This window comes from Nanorana parkeri, unplaced genomic scaffold (genome assembly GCF_000935625.1).
Source record: "Nanorana parkeri isolate BGI_ZX_2015 unplaced genomic scaffold, ASM93562v1 scaffold31, whole genome shotgun sequence".
NCBI lineage: Eukaryota > Metazoa > Chordata > Amphibia > Anura > Dicroglossidae > Nanorana > Nanorana parkeri.
Genome location: NW_017306299.1, coordinates 679,911 through 702,723, shown reverse-complemented (window position 1 = coordinate 702,723; position 22,813 = coordinate 679,911).

Here is a 22,813-nt window from a genome sequence, read left to right as displayed (position 1 = left end):
AGCTGTTACTCTATATTGCTCCATACTGAGCTGTTACTCTATATTGCTCCATACTGAGCTGTTACTCTATATTGCTCCATACTGAGCTGTTACTCTATATTGCTCCATACTGAGCTGTTACTCTATATTGCTCCATACTGAGCTGTTACTCTATATTGCTCCATACTGAGCTGTTACTCTATATTGCTCCATACTGAGCTGTTACTCTATATTGCTCCATACTGAGCTGTTACTCTATATTGCTCCATACTGAGCTGTTACTCTATATTGCTCCATACTGAGCTGTTACTCTATATTGCTCCATACTGAGCTGTTACTCTATATTGCTCCATACTGAGCTGTTACTCTATATTGCTCCATACTGAGCTGTTACTCTATATTGCTCCATACTGAGCTGTTACTCTATATTGCTCCATACTGAGCTGTTACTCTATATTGCTCCATACTGAGCTGTTACTCTATATTGCTCCATACTGAGCTGTTACTCTATATTGCTCCATACTGAGCTGTTACTCTATATTGCTCCATACTGAGCTGTTACTCTATATTGCTCCATACTGAGCTGTTACTCTATATTGCTCCATACTGAGCTGTTACTCTATATTGCTCCATACTGAGCTGTTACTCTATATTGCTCCATACTGAGCTGTTACTCTATATTGCTCCATACTGAGCTGTTACTCTATATTGCTCCATACTGAGCTGTTACTCTATATTGCTCCATACTGAGCTGTTACTCTATATTGCTCCATACTGAGCTGTTACTCTATATTGCTCCATACTGAGCTGTTACTCTATATTGCTCCATACTGAGCTGTTACTCTATATTGCTCCATACTGAGCTGTTACTCTATATTGCTCCATACTGAGCTGTTACTCTATATTGCTCCATACTGAGCTGTTACTCTATATTGCTCCATACTGAGCTGTTACTCTATATTGCTCCATACTGAGCTGTTACTCTATATTGCTCCATACTGAGCTGTTACTCTATATTGCTCCATACTGAGCTGTTACTCTATATTGCTCCATACTGAGCTGTTACTCTATATTGCTCCATACTGAGCTGTTACTCTATATTGCTCCATACTGAGCTGTTACTCTATATTGCTCCATACTGAGCTGTTACTCTATATTGCTCCATACTGAGCTGTTACTCTATATTGCTCCATACTGAGCTGTTACTCTATATTGCTCCATACTGAGCTGTTACTCTATATTGCTCCATACTGAGCTGTTACTCTATATTGCTCCATACTGAGCTGTTACTCTATATTGCTCCATACTGAGCTGTTACTCTATATTGCTCCATACTGAGCTGTTACTCTATATTGCTCCATACTGAGCTGTTACTCTATATTGCTCCATACTGAGCTGTTACTCTATATTGCTCCATACTGAGCTGTTACTCTATATTGCTCCATACTGAGCTGTTACTCTATATTGCTCCATACTGAGCTGTTACTCTATATTGCTCCATACTGAGCTGTTACTCTATATTGCTCCATACTGAGCTGTTACTCTATATTGCTCCATACTGAGCTGTTACTCTATATTGCTCCATACTGAGCTGTTACTCTATATTGCTCCATACTGAGCTGTTACTCTATATTGCTCCATACTGAGCTGTTACTCTATATTGCTCCATACTGAGCTGTTACTCTATATTGCTCCATACTGAGCTGTTACTCTATATTGCTCCATACTGAGCTGTTACTCTATATTGCTCCATACTGAGCTGTTACTCTATATTGCTCCATACTGAGCTGTTACTCTATATTGCTCCATACTGAGCTGTTACTCTATATTGCTCCATACTGAGCTGTTACTCTATATTGCTCCATACTGAGCTGTTACTCTATATTGCTCCATACTGAGCTGTTACTCTATATTGCTCCATACTGAGCTGTTACTCTATATTGCTCCATACTGAGCTGTTACTCTATATTGCTCCATACTGAGCTGTTACTCTATATTGCTCCATACTGAGCTGTTACTCTATATTGCTCCATACTGAGCTGTTACTCTATATTGCTCCATACTGAGCTGTTACTCTATATTGCTCCATACTGAGCTGTTACTCTATATTGCTCCATACTGAGCTGTTACTCTATATTGCTCCATACTGAGCTGTTACTCTATATTGCTCCATACTGAGCTGTTACTCTATATTGCTCCATACTGAGCTGTTACTCTATATTGCTCCATACTGAGCTGTTACTCTATATTGCTCCATACTGAGCTGTTACTCTATATTGCTCCATACTGAGCTGTTACTCTATATTGCTCCATACTGAGCTGTTACTCTATATTGCTCCATACTGAGCTGTTACTCTATATTGCTCCATACTGAGCTGTTACTCTATATTGCTCCATACTGAGCTGTTACTCTATATTGCTCCATACTGAGCTGTTACTCTATATTGCTCCATACTGAGCTGTTACTCTATATTGCTCCATACTGAGCTGTTACTCTATATTGCTCCATACTGAGCTGTTACTCTATATTGCTCCATACTGAGCTGTTACTCTATATTGCTCCATACTGAGCTGTTACTCTATATTGCTCCATACTGAGCTGTTACTCTATATTGCTCCATACTGAGCTGTTACTCTATATTGCTCCATACTGAGCTGTTACTCTATATTGCTCCATACTGAGCTGTTACTCTATATTGCTCCATACTGAGCTGTTACTCTATATTGCTCCATACTGAGCTGTTACTCTATATTGCTCCATACTGAGCTGTTACTCTATATTGCTCCATACTGAGCTGTTACTCTATATTGCTCCATACTGAGCTGTTACTCTATATTGCTCCATACTGAGCTGTTACTCTATATTGCTCCATACTGAGCTGTTACTCTATATTGCTCCATACTGAGCTGTTACTCTATATTGCTCTATACTGTTCTGTTACTCTATACTGTTCTGATACTCTATACAGCTCCAGACTGTGCTGTTACTCTATATTGCTCTATACTGTACTGTTACTCTATATTGCTCCATACTGTGCTGTTACTCTATATTGCTCCATACTGAGCTGTTACTCTATATTGCTCTATACTGAGCTGTTACTCTATATTGCTCTATACTGAGCTGTTACTCTATATTGCTCTATACTGAGCTGTTACTCTATATTGCTCTATACTGAGCTGTTACTCTATATTGCTCTATACTGTACTGTTACTCTATATTGCTCCATACTGTGCTGTTACTCTTTATCGCTCCATACTGAGCTCTTACTTTATATTGCTCCATACTGAGCTGTTACTTTATATTGCTCTATAATGTGCTGTTACTCTATATTGCTCCATACTGAGCTGTTACTCTATATTGCTCCATACTGTGCTGTTACTCTTTATTGCTCCATATTGTGCTGTTACTCTATATTGCTCCATACTGTCCTGTTACTCTATATTGCTCTATACTGAGCTGTTACTCTATATTGCTCCATACTGTGCTGTTACTCTATATTGCTCTATACTGTGCTGTTACTCTATATTGCTCTATACTGTGCTGTTACTCTATATTGCTCTATACTGTGCTGTTACTCTATATTGCTCTATACTGTGCTGTTACTCTATATTGCTCTATACTGTGCTGTTACTCTATATTGCTCTATACTGTGCTGTTACTCTATATTGCTCTATACTGTGCTGTTACTCTATATTGCTCTATACTGTGCTGTTACTCTATATTGCTCTATACTGTGCTGTTACTCTATATTGCTCTATACTGTGCTGTTACTCTATATTGCTCTATACTGTGCTGTTACTCTATATTGCTCTATACTGTGCTGTTACTCTATATTGCTCTATACTGTGCTGTTACTCTATATTGCTCTATACTGTGCTGTTACTCTATATTGCTCTATACTGTGCTGTTACTCTATATTGCTCTATACTGTGCTGTTACTCTATATTGCTCTATACTGTGCTGTTACTCTATATTGCTCTATACTGTGCTGTTACTCTATATTGCTCTATACTGTGCTGTTACTCTATATTGCTCTATACTGTGCTGTTACTCTATATTGCTCTATACTGTGCTGTTACTCTATATTGCTCTATACTGTGCTGTTACTCTATATTGCTCTATACTGTGCTGTTACTCTATATTGCTCTATACTGTGCTGTTACTCTATATTGCTCTATACTGTGCTGTTACTCTATATTGCTCTATACTGTGCTGTTACTCTATATTGCTCTATACTGTGCTGTTACTCTATATTGCTCTATACTGTGCTGTTACTCTATATTGCTCTATACTGTGCTGTTACTCTATATTGCTCTATACTGTGCTGTTACTCTATATTGCTCTATACTGTGCTGTTACTCTATATTGCTCTATACTGTGCTGTTACTCTATATTGCTCTATACTGTGCTGTTACTCTATATTGCTCTATACTGTGCTGTTACTCTATATTGCTCTATACTGTGCTGTTACTCTATATTGCTCTATACTGTGCTGTTACTCTATATTGCTCTATACTGTGCTGTTACTCTATATTGCTCTATACTGTGCTGTTACTCTATATTGCTCTATACTGTGCTGTTACTCTATATTGCTCTATACTGTGCTGTTACTCTATATTGCTCTATACTGTGCTGTTACTCTATATTGCTCTATACTGTGCTGTTACTCTATATTGCTCTATACTGTGCTGTTACTCTATATTGCTCTATACTGTGCTGTTACTCTATATTGCTCTATACTGTGCTGTTACTCTATATTGCTCTATACTGTGCTGTTACTCTATATTGCTCTATACTGTGCTGTTACTCTATATTGCTCTATACTGTGCTGTTACTCTATATTGCTCTATACTGTGCTGTTACTCTATATTGCTCTATACTGTGCTGTTACTCTATATTGCTCTATACTGTGCTGTTACTCTATATTGCTCTATACTGTGCTGTTACTCTATATTGCTCTATACTGTGCTGTTACTCTATATTGCTCTATACTGTGCTGTTACTCTATATTGCTCTATACTGTGCTGTTACTCTATATTGCTCTATACTGTGCTGTTACTCTATATTGCTCTATACTGTGCTGTTACTCTATATTGCTCTATACTGTGCTGTTACTCTATATTGCTCTATACTGTGCTGTTACTCTATATTGCTCTATACTGTGCTGTTACTCTATATTGCTCTATACTGTGCTGTTACTCTATATTGCTCTATACTGTGCTGTTACTCTATATTGCTCTATACTGTGCTGTTACTCTATATTGCTCTATACTGTGCTGTTACTCTATATTGCTCTATACTGTGCTGTTACTCTATATTGCTCTATACTGTGCTGTTACTCTATATTGCTCTATACTGTGCTGTTACTCTATATTGCTCTATACTGTGCTGTTACTCTATATTGCTCTATACTGTGCTGTTACTCTATATTGCTCTATACTGTGCTGTTACTCTATATTGCTCTATACTGTGCTGTTACTCTATATTGCTCTATACTGTGCTGTTACTCTATATTGCTCTATACTGTGCTGTTACTCTATATTGCTCTATACTGTGCTGTTACTCTATATTGCTCTATACTGTGCTGTTACTCTATATTGCTCTATACTGTGCTGTTACTCTATATTGCTCTATACTGTGCTGTTACTCTATATTGCTCTATACTGTGCTGTTACTCTATATTGCTCTATACTGTGCTGTTACTCTATATTGCTCTATACTGTGCTGTTACTCTATATTGCTCTATACTGTGCTGTTACTCTATATTGCTCTATACTGTGCTGTTACTCTATATTGCTCTATACTGTGCTGTTACTCTATATTGCTCTATACTGTGCTGTTACTCTATATTGCTCTATACTGTGCTGTTACTCTATATTGCTCTATACTGTGCTGTTACTCTATATTGCTCTATACTGTGCTGTTACTCTATATTGCTCTATACTGTGCTGTTACTCTATATTGCTCTATACTGTGCTGTTACTCTATATTGCTCTATACTGTGCTGTTACTCTATATTGCTCTATACTGTGCTGTTACTCTATATTGCTCTATACTGTGCTGTTACTCTATATTGCTCTATACTGTGCTGTTACTCTATATTGCTCTATACTGTGCTGTTACTCTATATTGCTCTATACTGTGCTGTTACTCTATATTGCTCTATACTGTGCTGTTACTCTATATTGCTCTATACTGTGCTGTTACTCTATATTGCTCTATACTGTGCTGTTACTCTATATTGCTCTATACTGTGCTGTTACTCTATATTGCTCTATACTGTGCTGTTACTCTATATTGCTCTATACTGTGCTGTTACTCTATATTGCTCTATACTGTGCTGTTACTCTATATTGCTCTATACTGTGCTGTTACTCTATATTGCTCTATACTGTGCTGTTACTCTATATTGCTCTATACTGTGCTGTTACTCTATATTGCTCTATACTGTGCTGTTACTCTATATTGCTCTATACTGTGCTGTTACTCTATATTGCTCTATACTGTGCTGTTACTCTATATTGCTCTATACTGTGCTGTTACTCTATATTGCTCTATACTGTGCTGTTACTCTATATTGCTCTATACTGTGCTGTTACTCTATATTGCTCTATACTGTGCTGTTACTCTATATTGCTCTATACTGTGCTGTTATTTGGGGGGCATGTAGATAGCACAGTTATGGTGAGCCATGCCGCTGCTGTAGAATGTATGTGTGTTTGTATATCTGTCCTCTTTGTTTTCTTACTTGTTATTTTTCCATTGCCGGCAGGGAACGCCAAGACTTTCCATGACAGTTATTTCTAACCAAACAAAACACAAGAAGTAGTGCACACAACAAGCCGTGTGTGTTTTTCCAGCCTTGTGTTGTGCGGCATCCTCCACACATGTACAGTACACACTCCATAGGACAATGCCGGGCCGGCACTGCTGTCAGGCCCATACGGCCAGCACAGGCGACAGAGGGGGGGGGGGTCGCTAAGTGCTGCCGTATAGTGAGCAGCAGAGTGACGCCGCTGTATAAACACACGGCTTTATGAGACAAAGGCCTCAGGTTTTACAGGGAAACAATAAAGAGGATAAAATGTGGACATGTAATAACACCGCTTCCTCCTCAAAAATAAACAAGCCACTTTTTACTGTATAGCACTTTGCAGAGCACACTGTCTGCCAGAGCTCAAGCACTCTACTAGGTATATGAAAGGCACAGATCAATGCAGCTTTGTATTCATCAGTACATCATGATATTCAATTTCTAAATGCAAACAGGGCAAGTAGCCTGAAGCCAGACAGTGGAAGGACTGAAAGAGAAGAAGCAGACATATGAGCTCATCCCTGTCACTCTGCTCCCTCCTCCTATCAGCATGTCTCTTTCTGCTCCTTGTGAGGCTTTTCCCTCCCCCTCCCTGAGCTCCTCTGTGCAGGAAGTACAAGAGACTGAATTCAGGTTAAATTCAAGTATTTTCTTGCTTGCATTTAAAAAAACAAAATAATTTTACGGTTGTATTAATGATTGCAGTGCTGCATTCATTTGTGTCATCTATTTCTGCCTGGAGTTCAGCTTTAAAGGAGAACTATGGGGTCAGTGCTTTTCCCCAAAGTTCTCCTATGGGTCACGGGAGGACACAAACTAGCGTCCTCCCGTGACCCAAAGATCAGTATACCGCAAGCTACAGCTCTCTATATACTGAGACTGCTGCAGCCGGGATGGATCCTGACATTACTGTCGAGATCCACCCAGCTGCGTGATTGACAGCTGGCTCTGCCTATCTAGAGGCAGAGCCAGCTGTACCCGCCCCCCCCTCCCTTCGGTCCTCCCCTCAGCGCTGGAGGATCGGAGCGAGGAGGGGGGAATCCCTGCGGGGGGTGACTGACAGTCACCGCTCTCTGCAAGGAGATGATCGAGAGGTGGGCGAACGCCGGTATGTGTTCCCTCACTTCCCGATCTATTGAGCCGACCTGCGACAGTCTCATTGTCACAGGTCGGCTCGAACTCTGAGTTTGAGTGAAAATCACTCACCTCATAGGTCTCCTTTAACTGACGGGAGCAAACACAGGGAGCACGTCATAAATGGATATTTGCAAGATAAGTATTTGTCCCCAGGGAGAGTATTTGGGTACTCGTTTCCTTCAAATGTCCAACTTTCTGTCATTTTTGTCTGAAGAGGATAAATTCAGCAATTACAAGTTTTCATTCAGCTAACAAGCAAATTTAAATGAAGCAATGGGAAGATTGGCGCACATGTTTAAGAGGGTTATTCTAATAAGAAATGGGGAATGTTTAGAATTCCTGCCGCCATGTGTGTGTCTCAATGCAGTACGGCTTAAAGGGACACTCCGGTCAATTCTGATAATATTTCCTTGAGCTGCATAGATGGAGCAGACATGTATGTTCAGTGATAGTTGTAATGCATCAGCCGAAACCACTCCAAAATCTGTGAATCCCAGTGTGAGATGCAAATTACCACTTTACCAGTTCATTTTGGGGGAGACTTATTTATATATGTATATATATATATATATACGCTATATTGCCAAAAGTATTGGGACGCCTTTACACGCACATGAACTTTAATGGCATCCCAGTCTTAGTCCGTAGGGTTCAATATTGAGTTGGCCCACCCTTTGCAGCTATAACAGCTTCAACTCTTCTGGGAAGGTGTCCACAAGGTTTAGGAGTGTGTCTATGGGAATGTTGGACCATTTGTGAGGTCAGGTAGTGATGTTGGAGGAGAAGGCTGGGCTCGCCGCTTTAATTCATCCCAGACCCAAAGGTGTTCTATCGGGTTGAGGTCAGGGCTCTGTGCAGGCCAGTCAAGTTCCTCCGCCCAAAACTGGCTCATCCATGTCTTTATGGACCTTGCTTGGGGAAGGGGCCGTCCTTGGCACAGTGCAGTCAGGCAAGTACCGTTCTCCTGGCAACCGCCAAACCCAGACACGTCCATTGGATTGCCAGACAGAGAAGCGTGAGTCCCTCACCCCTGGAGATGGGAACAGAGGTGGAGAGACAACGAGTAGCACGAGCACCAAGGATAATGTGGACACTGTGCAGTGCTGAAAGTCCAGGATCTGGAACTGGAGTGGGTCAAGCAGAGCCGTGGTCAAACCGAGCCGGCAGCATGGTACCGGAGCAGGAGACAGGAGTGCTGTCAGGTGGAAGCCGAGGAGTCAAAGCCAGCTGGGCAGCGATGTACAAAACAGAAGGCAGCGGGAAGTCCAGTAAACAGGCCGTGGCCAGGAGTCAGGCTGCAATCAGGGGTGGTCAGGAGCAATCCGGGTCAAGTACAGGAAACAGGAAATCAGCAGAATCACAACTAAGGATATGGCAGGCCCGTTTAAACAAACCAATCCATGAGAAGGAGAAGCATCACTTCCTGTGTGACTGACGTGCGCACGTTTGTCCGTTGCACGTGCATTCGCACTAGCACATGTTTCCCAGTTACCTGGAAAACGAGCGCAGAAGTAGTTGTTACTTTACACTGAAGTTGGACTATAGCTACATCCCCATGAATTGTACAAGGGGTTCCTACACATTTTGCTACTCTCAGCAGAAGGTTAACAAATTAGAAAGTTTGGATTTGTGTTTTTCCTCCCAAACTTTGAAATCCTTTCAGATCTGTGAAAAACATCATCTTTGTCTTCCCTAGATAATAATTACTTTCTTCCACAGGTCTCTGAATAGCATTAATGAAGAGTAAATAGAGTCATTATGGGCATGTAAAGGCTGTGATTACCTCTGAGGCATGCACAGGTGTATGAGAAAGAGAAAGAAGAATTTATTTCGGTTATTAAAAGGTGGCGACGTGTTGCAGCACGGTTCCCGGTCCTTGGCTTTGACACTTGGCTTTGTAAGGAATTTGTTTCTATGCTTCTATTAATTATACAGTATCATCTCTCCTCATAGGAGAAGCAAACAGTTTGGCAAAACTATAGCTTTAAAGCAAACTATACTATCAAATGTAAAGACTTTTTTAAATTCATATTCTTATTTTGAAGGAAAGCTATATTGATTTTGGGTCATTTTTTCTTTGCTGCAATACTATCGTTCTTTCTAGAGCTGTCACCTGCAGTAATTCCTTTCTGCCTGCAGTCTTCCGAGCTTACCTCCCACCCAACATCCCATAGTGGCCAAACAGCAGGAGATGAGCTCTTCTAACCCACTCTATTGCTCTATACCACCATGATATATAGAGAGATCTTTATACTCCTGATTGGCACCACTAAGGAAAGAAGTATTCAAACAGCCTCACGATACAAGCTACATACTGGCTGAAAATTGTGGATGGGTATCAAAGGTTATTAGAAGATACCACCTTGTGGTGGCAGACCTGGCCTGTTGGTGGGGGTTTTTCTGGAATTCTGCAAATAAAAACATTATGGTCATGACCATAATATTTTTTGAAGATGTTTTTTGGGTCATTGATCAAACTCTTACTAGTCGCAATTTTAGGGACTCCTGGATATAAACCATTTGTTTTTCTTTCTCTGGTATTCTGTCTCTATGTAGGCCTATGGAACCTTCCTTTTGGTAACCTCCGATTTGTGGCTCTAATGTTCCTTCATTTGCAGATTGAAAAGGTGTTTAGCTCCTGAAGAAGTGGCTTACCCATGAAACGGGTAGAGCAAAAAAACTCATCTCATAACACCTCTGGTGTGATACCATATATTGGACATCAAACTCTCATTGTTGTAATGTTCGGATTAGGGATGCACCCATACCAAGTACCGTACTCGGTACAAGTACAAGTACAGATACATTTCCAGCTCCAAGAATAGACTAGAGAAAAACTCAAACGTTAGGAGGCAGCTGTCATTTGTAAGGAGCACAAGGAGCTCCCGGGATTTGTACATCTCTGTTTTAATGTATGATTTTGTTTTTATAAACCTATATCTATAGGATGCACCAATACCATTTTTACAAGTACAAGTACTGATACTTGTCCAAGTCCTCACAGATACAAGTACTGATACATTTTTCTTTATTGTCCTGTGACAGTTTTTCTGAAACAATACAGACTAATGATTTCAGGACAGTGACAGTAAACAAGCCACACATTCCTTGAACTCCCGTCGATTTCTGCTGAATCGGCCAAAATCTGAGCCGTGGGTTGCCCTGCCGGCTCCACAAAAGTCGATTTCAAAGTCGAAGGATCCGGGTGGAAAATTGTTGGCATCTTGTCAGATAGAGTGAATGTTTGGGCATCCAGGCAGCTGCGAGTACAATAGCCACCAGTGCAGATTCCTTTATCAATGCTGTATAGCGTGGATCAGCTCTGTGGGAAATTTACACGTGTATGGCTAGCATTGGTTTTAGACACATCTCCTAAAGATATGCAGAATAAGCAATGGACATATAGCCAGCAACAGCCATGGGTGGATGTATGGTTTCAGATAACAATACAAACAAACGTGTGTCCGGGGGAGGGGGGCATTTCCTCCTCCGGAAAACGTAACCAAATTTTCATTTATTTAAATGCCTGACTACAGGGCCACACACCAAGTCTTCTACTTCAGGCTGCATTTCAGCACTAGCCAGTAGGGGGCAGCAGAGCAGCTGGGCATATTATAGAGCAGTTTTCCTCAACCAGGGTTCCTCCAGAGGTGGCTTCGGTTCCCCCGAGCAGTGGCGGATTGCTCTCCTAACTGATGGTGCTTGAATAGTTCTGGAACCAACATGGCTTGGCAGAGTCAGAGGTGTAGGACTCATTTCTCGAGTAGATAACCAGTGACACCAATAATCTGTTTAACTTTCTGTAATGGGCCATCCTTCCAGATGATTAATATAAGGGCATTCTTACCAATGACCACCAATGTAAGAGGGGCTTTGTTCCCACTGACCACCAATGTAAGGAGCATTCTTCCCCCTGACCGATGTAAGGAGTATTCTTACCAATGACCAATGTCACTTACCAATGACCACCACTGTAAGTGGCATTCTTCACCCTGACAATCAATGTAAGGAGCATTCTCCTCACTGACCACCGATGTAAGGAGCATTCTCCTCACTGACCACCAATGTAAGGAGCATTCTTCCCAATGACCAACTAAGTAAGCAACATTCTTTGCATTGTCCACCAATTTAAGGGGCATTCTTCTCAATGACCACCCATGTAAAGGGACACCTCTCCACTGGCTCCCAATGTAGGGGGCATTTTTTCACTCATCTTCAATGTAAGGGTCATTTGTTCTATGTACTACAAAGGTAACAGATTATTCTTCCCACTGACCACGCCAGGTAAGGGGCATACTTGCCACTAACCACCAATGTAAGAGGGTCTTTCTTCCACTGATCATCAATGTAAGGGGGCCCTTTTCCCACTGACCAGCTATGTAAGAGAACCCTTTTCTTACATATCCCCAATGTAAAGGGCTCTTCTTTCACTGACCACCAATGTAAGGGTGCACTTCTCAGCAGCAATGTTTGGGGGCACTTCTGCACCGATCTACCAATGTTATGGAGCCCTTCTCCTACTGACCAACAATGTAAGGGAGAAGTACTTCTCCACCAACCACCAACGTAGGAGGGCACTTCTTCATTAACTTCTAATATAAGGGGGCCCTTCTCCTACTATCCACCAATGTATAGGCATGCTTCTCCATTGACTAAAAATGTAAGGGGGCCCTTCTCCACTGACCATCAATGTAAGGGAGCATTCTCCACTGACCACCAATGTAAGGGAGCCCTTCTCCACCTACAATTAATGTATGCGGGCCCTTCTCCACTGACCATCAATGTAAGGGGGCAGTTCTCCACTGACCATCAATGTAGGGGGCCCTTCTCCACTGACCATCAATGTAAGGGGGCACTTCTCCACCGACCATCAATGTAAGGGGGCCCTTCTTCACTGACCATCAATGTAAGGGGGCACTTCTCCACCGACCATCAATGTAAGGGGGCCCTTCTCCACTGACCATCAATGTAAGGGGGCCCTTCTCCCCTGACCATCAATGTAAGGAGGCACTTCTCTACTGATGATCAATGTAAGGGGGCACTTCTCCACTGACCATCAATGTAAGGTATACTATATACATATAGAGAAGGAGAGAGCGTGAGAGGCAAAACAGGCATCATCAGGCACGTAGCCCATCACAACGCCACTGACCAGAGCCCTTGCCAAAAGAGCTTACAATCTAAAAATTTGCCTCGGATGTTGATGTCACAGCTGTATGCAAGTCAGCCTTGCTCGGCCCCAGTCCGTATGCTCGCCAGGCATCCCCAGGCAAGGAGGATTAAGCTTTTTCTCTTGTGCTTCCAAATTGCAGAGCCTGCGTCCTGCCTCCTCCTGCTATTTAGTGATTGGACAGGAAATGAAGGCACAGCTCTCTCTCTCTCTCTCTTTCTCTCTCCTGGCAGGCTCAGGCAGCGGAAAAAAAAGGCAGTTGTGTGAGCTGCAAGCACTGGGTGCAGCTTGCTGCCCTGACAATGGAAACTTTCTGAGTTCCCTCCTGACACAAACCCTAGTACAAGGAAGCCTGTTCGGCAGAGTTCAACCCCAGACAGACTTCACAACTTCCTTCCTGCATTCTTTAACATTGCACATTGAACAAACACAGCACAGAAAAGAGCTAAGAGCACCACGGAGAGTGGGATCCACAGAGCCAACGATCAGCGGACTGGGACCCATTAGGGGGGAGCTGCCTGAACCGGGCAGAAGGGTCAGCAGGACTGGCAAGGAGCAGAAGACCCTACAGAAGAGTTCTGACTGCTGGCAGGACCTGTTAACTGCCCAGGTAGGTGCTGGAGCCTTGCCGTGCATTGTCTGCCCGTCCTATTTTCCAGGACATCGTTCTAACCCCAGCCTGTTTTCCCATGCACACATCTCAGGCTGGCGGAAGATGGTACCAGCCTGGCATTGAGGTCTCCCATCATGTAGCCAAGCTCAGGACTGCTTAGAATGTTATGTAACTTTACAGGCAGGGAGCAAGTTGGAAGAAGGGGGATTCTGCAGTAAATAACAAATCCTTTTTCCCACAGAAAATGCATTTCTAGGAAAAAAAGGGATTTGCCGAAAATAATTACCTTGCTTTGTAGGCTGTGCTACGATAAAGGGGCTTTTGTCACGCACCCCCCACCCCTCACCCCACCGCTAAAAAGAGACACAGCATGCAAATTTCACTTCTAGTTACAAATGTTACAATTTCACAGTGTAAAGACATGCTTCATTTCTGGAGGTGATAGGTCAGATGTCTCCATAGGAAATGCGCAATAAACAATAAGTCATTAGACCATTCGGACAAAATGTATAATAAAATTGTATGCGTTGTGTGGAGGGGGCGTGGCAAGTTTTAAAATGAAAACAGGTATGTTTTGCAGCATTTTCGGCAAATTCATAGAAAAACGAGAGGCGGGGAGATGTCCGGGTTTTGCCCATTTGTAGCTTTGGATCCTTTAACCTGCAGCGGAAGAATAAAACGTAGAAGCTCATTGGCTGCTGACTTTAAATTTGTGTTTTGTTGCGACGGTTTTAATTGATCAGACCCTCTGTGGGGCTTCAAGGTGACTACAGATAGGGAGAACGATGGCTGGTGTCACATTCTACAGCAAGTTGCTTACAATCTTTTCCCCAAGTAAAGAGAACGTTTTATTCCCTTCACCGACCCTCTGAATAGAGTACGTTCGGTACATTAGATGTAACAAAATGTTTTGGTACAATAATGATAATAATTTGGTGTGACCGGTTTGAAAGCTCAGGATCACTTACCCTTATCAGCCTGACCACCCTTCATTGCTAGGGAATGTTGCTCTTGCTCCCCAGAGTCCTTCATTGCTAGGATTCGGGTGGCCATTGGTGCTTGGTGACTTTCATTGCTAGAGGGCATGTTGCTCTTGCTGCCTAGGGTCTTTCATTGCAAGGATGCCGGTGGCCATTGGGGCTTGGTGACTTTCGTTGCTAGGGGGCTTGTTGCTCTTGCTGCCCAGAGTCCTTCATTGCTAGGATGCAGGTGGCCACTGGTGCCATTGCTAGGATGCAGTTAGCCATTGGTGCTTGGTAACTTTTGTTGCTAGGGGGTCATGTTGCCCTTGCTGCCTAGTGTTCTTCATTGCTAGGATGCAGGAGCCCATTGGTGCTCGGTGACTTTTGTTGCTAGGGGGCATGTTGCTCTTGCTGCCCAGAGTCCCTCATTGCTAGGATGCAGGTTGCCATTGGTGCTTGGTGACTTTTGTTGCTAGGGGGTCATGTTACCCTTGCTGCCTAGTGTTCTTCATTGCTAGGATGCAGGAGGCCATTGGTGCTCGGTGACTTTTGTTGCTAGGGGGCATGTTGCTCTTGCTGCCCAGAGTCCTTCATTGCTAGGATGCAGGTTGCCATTGGTGCTTGGTGACGTTTGTTGCTAGGGGGCATATTGCTCTTGCTGCCAAGAGTCCTTCATTGCTAGGATGCAGGTGGCCATTGGTTACTTTTGTTGCTAGGGGGGCATGTTGCTCTTGCTGCCTAGCGTCCTTCATTGCTAGGATGCAGGAGGCCATTGGTTACTTTTGCTGCTAGGGGGGCATGTTGCTCTTGCTGCCTTTGGTCCTTTATTGTTAGGATGCAGGCTTCTATTGCAGTAGAGTGTACTCTATTGAAGTACAAGGGCTGTACGCATGTAAACATGAGCACAAATAGGCTCAAACCTGGATGCAGATTTATTTCCCCTTTTTTTCTCTTTTTATGGCCTTGTGCAGAGCTGCGTGTACGGGGCCACAGAATTTACTGCAGCTGCATCCAGATCCATAGGGCTGTTTCACATCTGAGCGTTCCGAGAATGTGCAACAATTAATTTCTAATGGCACCCCAAACGTGGCCCGCAATTCACACGGTTATCCGCCACGTTTGCACATGAGGAAAAAATGTGGGTCGCTCATCACACAAAAAGGTGCAGGAGCCTTTTTGCTGTGTTTGCCGCGTGGATAAGACCTCATTGGAATCAATGGGGTCGCGTGGCAAACGCGTTGTGCAAATGCGCGTACGGCCCGGGAACGCTCAGATGTGAACCAGGCCTTAAAAAGCATACATATTATGGATCTGAATGCAGTGAATTTTGTGCCTGTGGCAATAAACCCTTTAAAGCCAAAACTTTGGATGGCTGAGGGAAGGATTAGAACTCCTGTCAATCTTTTCTTGTTGTCTGTGTCCCCGCTGGGGAGCTTCACCCCCTCTATTGGTCCTGGGGACCGTTGTCTCTCTTGCATCTCCAGGGCAGGAAGTTAGGGGATTTCTCCCCCGACAGGACACAGACAGCAAAAACAAAACCTGACATGATGACAGGGTCTCTTTAAAGACAAGTAAGGGGTACTTGAGATTAGGTGATGACAGGGTCTCTTTAAAAACAAGTAAGGGATACTTGAGATACTTGTTTTTAAAGAGACCCTGTCATCACCTAATCTCAGAATCTTCAGGAAAGCACATGTAGCCCCCATCACCTTTTGTGAGGTGGCTACTAGAAATTTAGTGATTGACAGAACTGTAGTCAGTCTGGCTGAATTATAGTTGGCATTTATCTGGTTAATTCTCGTTGTCTGGCATTGATTATACCTGCCTGGGTGGAGTGTGACTCTGCTGTAGTGTGGGACAGCCAATGAGGGGCACTGTGCGTGTGAGTGCAGTTTCCCAGCCAATCACTGGGTCTTCTCAGGGCCGGTGTTGCATGCTGGGACAGGGTATATATACTCCAGGGAATTGCCATGTGCTCCATCAGGTTCCAGCCATGAATCCATAATCTAGGTTGGGGTGCTGTCCAGCCTGCCCCCCCAGGGCAGGCCAGGCCAATTCTTCAGGATCATACTTCTGACCTGGATATCAGCTCTGTGGGTCACTAGAAGAGGGCGGTCAATGCTAGTGGGGCAGCCAGTTGCTAAAAATCCCCTAGACAAGCCCATTGATGATAAGGACCCAGGTATATTTTAGCGGCTTCTTCGGGGGCGAGCGCCACACACATAAAGAGGAGGCTGAATCCTGCTGCCTGCCTCCGCTCAACGCTGCTTGGTTACCAAGTGCCCCGAAATCTGATGGGGAAAATACATTTCCAGCAGTGTCCATCCTCGTGGTCTCCCCGAATTCTCACCCCCCATAAATCCATTAGAAGTAACCCGTTCTCCCTTCTCTCGGGGTACACCTACCATTGTGTGGCAGGGAAATGGTTATGCCATGGCCGCCTATGTATTTGTTTACTATTCCCCAGCTCAGGTGCCGTAGTAGTGTAGCTCAGGAGTGTGGAAGTTATGTGCCGTCACCTGAATGAGAAGGAAGGGCCTTCATTGTTCAGAAGTGACAGCAGAATCACTCTACGTTGCTACGTTACACAGGTTGCACAACGGGGTGTAGACATTTGCTCATGGACAAGGAGAGGTGTACTTAGTGGAAGGGAGACGGCAAAAAAGACAGGTCCTCTTTGCTTTAATTTATTTTGCTTTTATTTAATTTTGTCAAAACCAATCGGAATTTTTTCGCCAAGGTAGTCTCCACCCCATTTCCTTGTGGTCGATCAAAACCACTCATTTAAGTGCTTGGTTGTTTGATATGTCAATTCCGGCTCCATTGAAAGTGGTTGCAATTGCCACAAAGTTAGCATGTGTATGGGCAGCTTTGGGCTTCATGGTTGTGGGTGACTGGGGGGGAGGGGGCATACACGTATTTAGGATGTATTTCCCCCACATAGGAAGCCTCAAGTCAGTCTGCAATCGGGACATATGTTCATGTACGCTGATGTCTATGGCTGGCTATATGCAGCGCCTGTGGCTTTCCACTTAGGGAGATACACCCGAATGTGCCCACAGGCATGAAGCCTACAGCTGCCCATACATGTGGCAACTTTGTGGCAAACGCAACCACATTGACTTCATGAGCTTTTTTTATGAGCTGTTTATTATTTATTTGCTCATTGTAGCTTCTAAGGCCTCATTCACACGAAAAAAGGCCGGCACGTACAGCTCTGTGATGCGTGCACGGCCGTATCGGCCAGCTCCCGGGAAGGACAGGTGCTGCGTGTGATTAGTACGCAACCCCTGTCCTTCTCTATGGGACTAGGCGGCCGTACGCCGCCCTACGCTCACCCGCCCTGCACGTGTCCGTACTCGTACGCTGACAGGATGGACCCTGTCTGCGCCCGAGCCAAGACACCCGCACCCATACGGACCTGCACCTGGGGTGAGCGTAGGGCGGCGTACGGCTGCATACTCCAATAGAGAAGGACGGGGGCTGCGTGCTAATCACTCGCAACACTTGTCCTTCCTGGGAGCTGCCCGATACGGCCGTGCATGCAGCACGGAGCTGTACGTGCCGGCCTTTTCTTGTGTGAATAAGGCCTAGGGCTCTACAGTGCGTTAACACAAAGCGTTTTGATGTGCGTTGCTGACGTGCGTTAACATGCGTTGTGACAGGGCAGCACATTCATTTAAAGGGGCTAAAATGCACCATTAACAGGCGGACGGCAGTGCATTACATTGCTTTTTGGTGCGCCAAAATGCATGTGCGTTGGGAAGATGTATTGAGCTACCATTGAGAATGAATGGCACCGTAGCACCCCAAAGCGCGTTGCGGACATTTTCACGCCTTGCAGTAGCACACACATTCCCACAGGGCGCAGGCTAATGCTGGCAAACATACTGCTCGAATTTGCCCAAAACCCGCTAACTTGATCCACGGGTGGCCTGCAAGCTAGACAAAAGATTTTCCACTGGGCCAAGGTTGCCGTGTGGAATATGGTCAACCCGACAGTGGCTGCAGCCAATCAGCCCGCAGTCAATTTTTGGGTATGCTGATCGTGGCGGGCACCAGCTGTCAGAGTACAAAAGCCTGGCAAGGGGTGGGGTCAAATAAAGCAGCTATACTCCCCTGATGATTGGTTCCGCCTGTGGGCTAGACCAGTCCCTACAGCCTATTCTCCCATGGGCTCCGGTGGTGGTCTGATGACTGTTGACTTCATTATGTTTTATGCAGGTCCATTGACTTGCATTAGACATGTGGATGCCGAGGGACATTCTATAGCTGCAGCGGAGGGGCAGAGAGGGGAGTGCTGGCCGCCAATCAGGACAGTGGGCTGCAGAGACCAGTCCAGCGGCTCTGAGGCTCAGGTGAGTATAACTTTGTTATTCGAGCACTTAACTCTTGCAGTGCTGGGTAGCCCCACTGCAAGGGTTCATATTATTCATGCCCCGAGTTCTTCTTTAAATCCCTGTCTGCTGCTTTCCCTCAGTACAGCTTAACTTTATATTTGGGGGTAAAAAATGTCGTTTTAGAATTCCTGAACCAATTAGCGGGTTTTCTAAGAAATCTTCAGTACAGACATTTAGGTTCCTATTAGAATGGTGGAGGGATTACCCGAAATGTTTGCGGCATTCTTCTTACTGTCTGCCTGTATTGTGTTTTGGGGCCTTATAAGTACTGGAGTCACCAGAGGATCTTTTTTTAAAGGGCACGTCCACCCAGAAGTGATCTTGTGGTCATAGGTAGAGGTTGTTGGTCTGAGTCATGCCCTCTGGCCGTGGTGCGATCGGCCGCATGGGATCGCAAAGCACATTATGCTTGCGGTCCGGTGCGATCAAAATAGGGCTTGCAGCATTTTGATCGCACCGGACCACAGGCATAATGTGCCTTGCGATCCTGTGCGACAAATTGCATTGTGGCCGGGGGGCGTGGCAACGGTGCCATTTACTTCAATGGCCCACCATGCCCGCTCCTGCCAAAAAAGTGAGCCGGCCGCAATGCGAGGCAGTGCATTCCGGCCAGAATCGGGCCGGAACGCACTGCAACTGGTGTGAACGGGCCCTAATTCCCAACTCCTCTCCACCTGGGAGGTTCCGGTGTTCTGGGCCAACTTTGTGCCTTCCAGTTTCTTCTGTTACATTCTCCAAAATATAAAAAAAATTGGAATTCAGCACAGGGATGGTGGGAGCCCCTCATAATGGGCACAGCAGGTGTACAGAACCAGGAACTCAGCACAGGGGATGGTGGGAGCCCCTCATAATGGGCACTGCAGGTGTACAGAACCAGGAACTCAGCACAGGGGATGATGGGAGCCCCTCATAATGGGCACAGCAGGGTACAGACCCAGCCACTCAGTGCAGGGATGGTGGGAGCCCCTCATAATGGGCACAGCAGGTGTGCAGACCCGGGAACTCAGCACAGGGATGGTGGGAGCCCCTCATAATGGGCACAGCAGGTGTGCAGACCCGGGAACTCAGCACAGGGATGGTGGGAGCCCCTCATAATGGGCACAGCAGGTGTGCAGACCCGGGAACTCAGCACAGGGATGGTGGGAGCCCCTCATAATGGGCACAGCAGGTGTGCAGACCCGGGAACTCAGCACAGGGATGGTGGGAGCCCCTCATAGTGGGCACAGCAGCTATGCAGAGCCAGGAACTCAGCACAGAGCTCTTGTCATTCTTTAGAATCTCTCAGTGGGCCTCATCTTCCCTCAGGTGCCATCAAATCCGCATTGGCTAAGATGAGAGTTATGTGATTGCCTGTCCAGACAGACACACAGGATTGCAGACTCCACAGCGTAAAGCTGAGCTGTAGGCAGACATCAGAATACAAAGATGAAATACATATACCGGAGCTGCTTTACATGACAAAGGATTTTTATTTCTCTCCATCCAGTCATGAGATTCACACAGCTCTGCCACACAGCAAAGCAAGGGGGCCTGATCTTTACTGCAGTTTCACTTTCACTTGCAGGTCACATGCCTTCTTCCACCCTGTGACTGACCAGCGAAAGGAGAAGCAGCACAAAAAATGGGCTTCAGAGGAAGTGGGTTGAGGACAACTTGCAGGAATTCATGTCATAACAAAAGCACAGATTAGATCACATTCAAATAAAACCATTCAATGTGCAGCTAGTATAAGTACCTGGAATCAGTCTTTATATCGGCTTACCGTAGACATGAGAACCAGCAGTAGACAGCGGGTCAAACATGGGTGCTAAATAATGTGCAAGTGTAACATTTCCAGGTCATAGGCTGGCTCAGGTGACACATGTAAATCCTGATGCCAGGGTATGTCATGGCTGCGTTTACAAATGTCTGACCCAGATCAGCCCCTGCTGCAGTCTCTCACCTTGTGACTTGTTACAATGAGCAGCCTGATGACTGGGGACCACTGTCAGTGCGCCACATGTCTGTTCACAAAACCGTGTTCACGTGCTGCACCAGTGTGCACGGGGCCTTCATCTCACATACTTGTAAACATCTGTGTTGAGCTGTCATCTCTCGCCCCGTTGGAGGGTTTCTCACTTCGGACTTCTTATCTGACGCTCGCAGTCGTGTCCTCGCAGCTATTTTAGTCATGGGCCCATTGAAGGCTGCTGGTAGTATTTGAGGTTTTGTGTTTATCAGTCCGGTGCCAGCAGCCGGGGATTTCCCAAGTGCTTCCCAGCTGCGGACGGCTCTGTGCAGCACAAACACAGATGCCACGCGGTGAGGAATCACCTGCCACCGAAGCTGCGTCTCGGCAGGAGCTGGAGCCAAGCGTGAGGTGTAAACGCTGCTTCAAATCGACCTTTTTTAACATATCAGACAACTTGATTTTTATTTCTATTTATCCTGTAAAGCTGAACTCCGGGGAAATCTCATAACCACCTTTGCAGTGGCACTGTAAGGGTTAAACGCACTTTTTTTTGCCTAGGGTACCTTTATATTCAGCTTTACTTCCCTTATCCAGGGAGCCGCCGCTCTCCTTTCCCCTCCGGCTTTGTGGGCGGGCCCTCGGTGTCATCGCGGGTCCTGCATTGTATGGGATGAAGGAAAGCAACTTCAGGGGGTCACACGGAGAGGAGGAAGCCTGCAGGAGCGAGGGGTAAGGTAAGTAAAACTGCGATGAAAGGTACCCCAGACCAAAACCAGCATTTAAAGTGGGTTTTAGACTCTCAATCTTTTTTCCAATAATTAATTCAGATCAAACAAATATACATTTCCCAGCAAAGTATCTAATTACATTTCTTTAAAACACTTACAGTCATCATATGTCCAAACAACTCCAACTCTCTCAGCTCTGTTTCCCTGAACTTCCTGGCCTGTACAAGATCGCAAAGGACAGAGCAGTCTCCAGTAGCTGTCCATCTACTAGCTTGGAGAAGGGAGGGGGGAGGAGTCTTGCCTTGCCCCATTCACACCAGGGCGGATGCATTTCAGGGCGGATTCCGTGCGAAATTTAAAAGGGTGGTTCTGGGGCGTTTTTATTGGCGTTTCAGCACTGAAACCCCATTAAAAACACCCAAAAAGCGCTGATCAGCACGTTTCTATGTAAATCTGTATGGAACCCACGCTGATCAGTGCTGAAGAAAAGGCTCAGGGAGCATTTTGGGCGGCAGGCGGTTGTATTTGCTACCCTGGTTCCTCCCTTTCCCCATTCAACATGCTAATGACACTTTTAAATAAAAACTTTCCATTTTCACTAAATACCTTTCCTATACCTTTGGGTCTCTCAGCTCCTCTATGCAGTGCAGGCAGATGCAGGCAGGGTGCTGTGATGTTATCAGGAAGCTATGTACATCACCCTGTACTCCTCTCGGGAGCCCTCAGCCCTGATGCAAGCAGTAAGTTGGCTCTTGGTCGGAGTCTTGCAAAATCACTTGAAGGGAGGGGTCATTCTGGAGGGACCAAAACAGGTGTCCCCACTGAGAGATTTTCGCTTGTGTCCTATTTCTGTGACAACTCCAAAATTTTGGATTTACAAGCACTTTCCGTACCAGATACTAGACAAAAATTCGGTCCGGATATTTCGTTTTTTCGGAATTTGGGATTCGCATGCAAAATTCAATTCGATTCGGGTTTCTGATTCAGATGAAATCCAAATTTTCGTTAGTTTTGGAGGAGTTTACGAATATTCGCTGCAAATACCACAGAAAACCGTG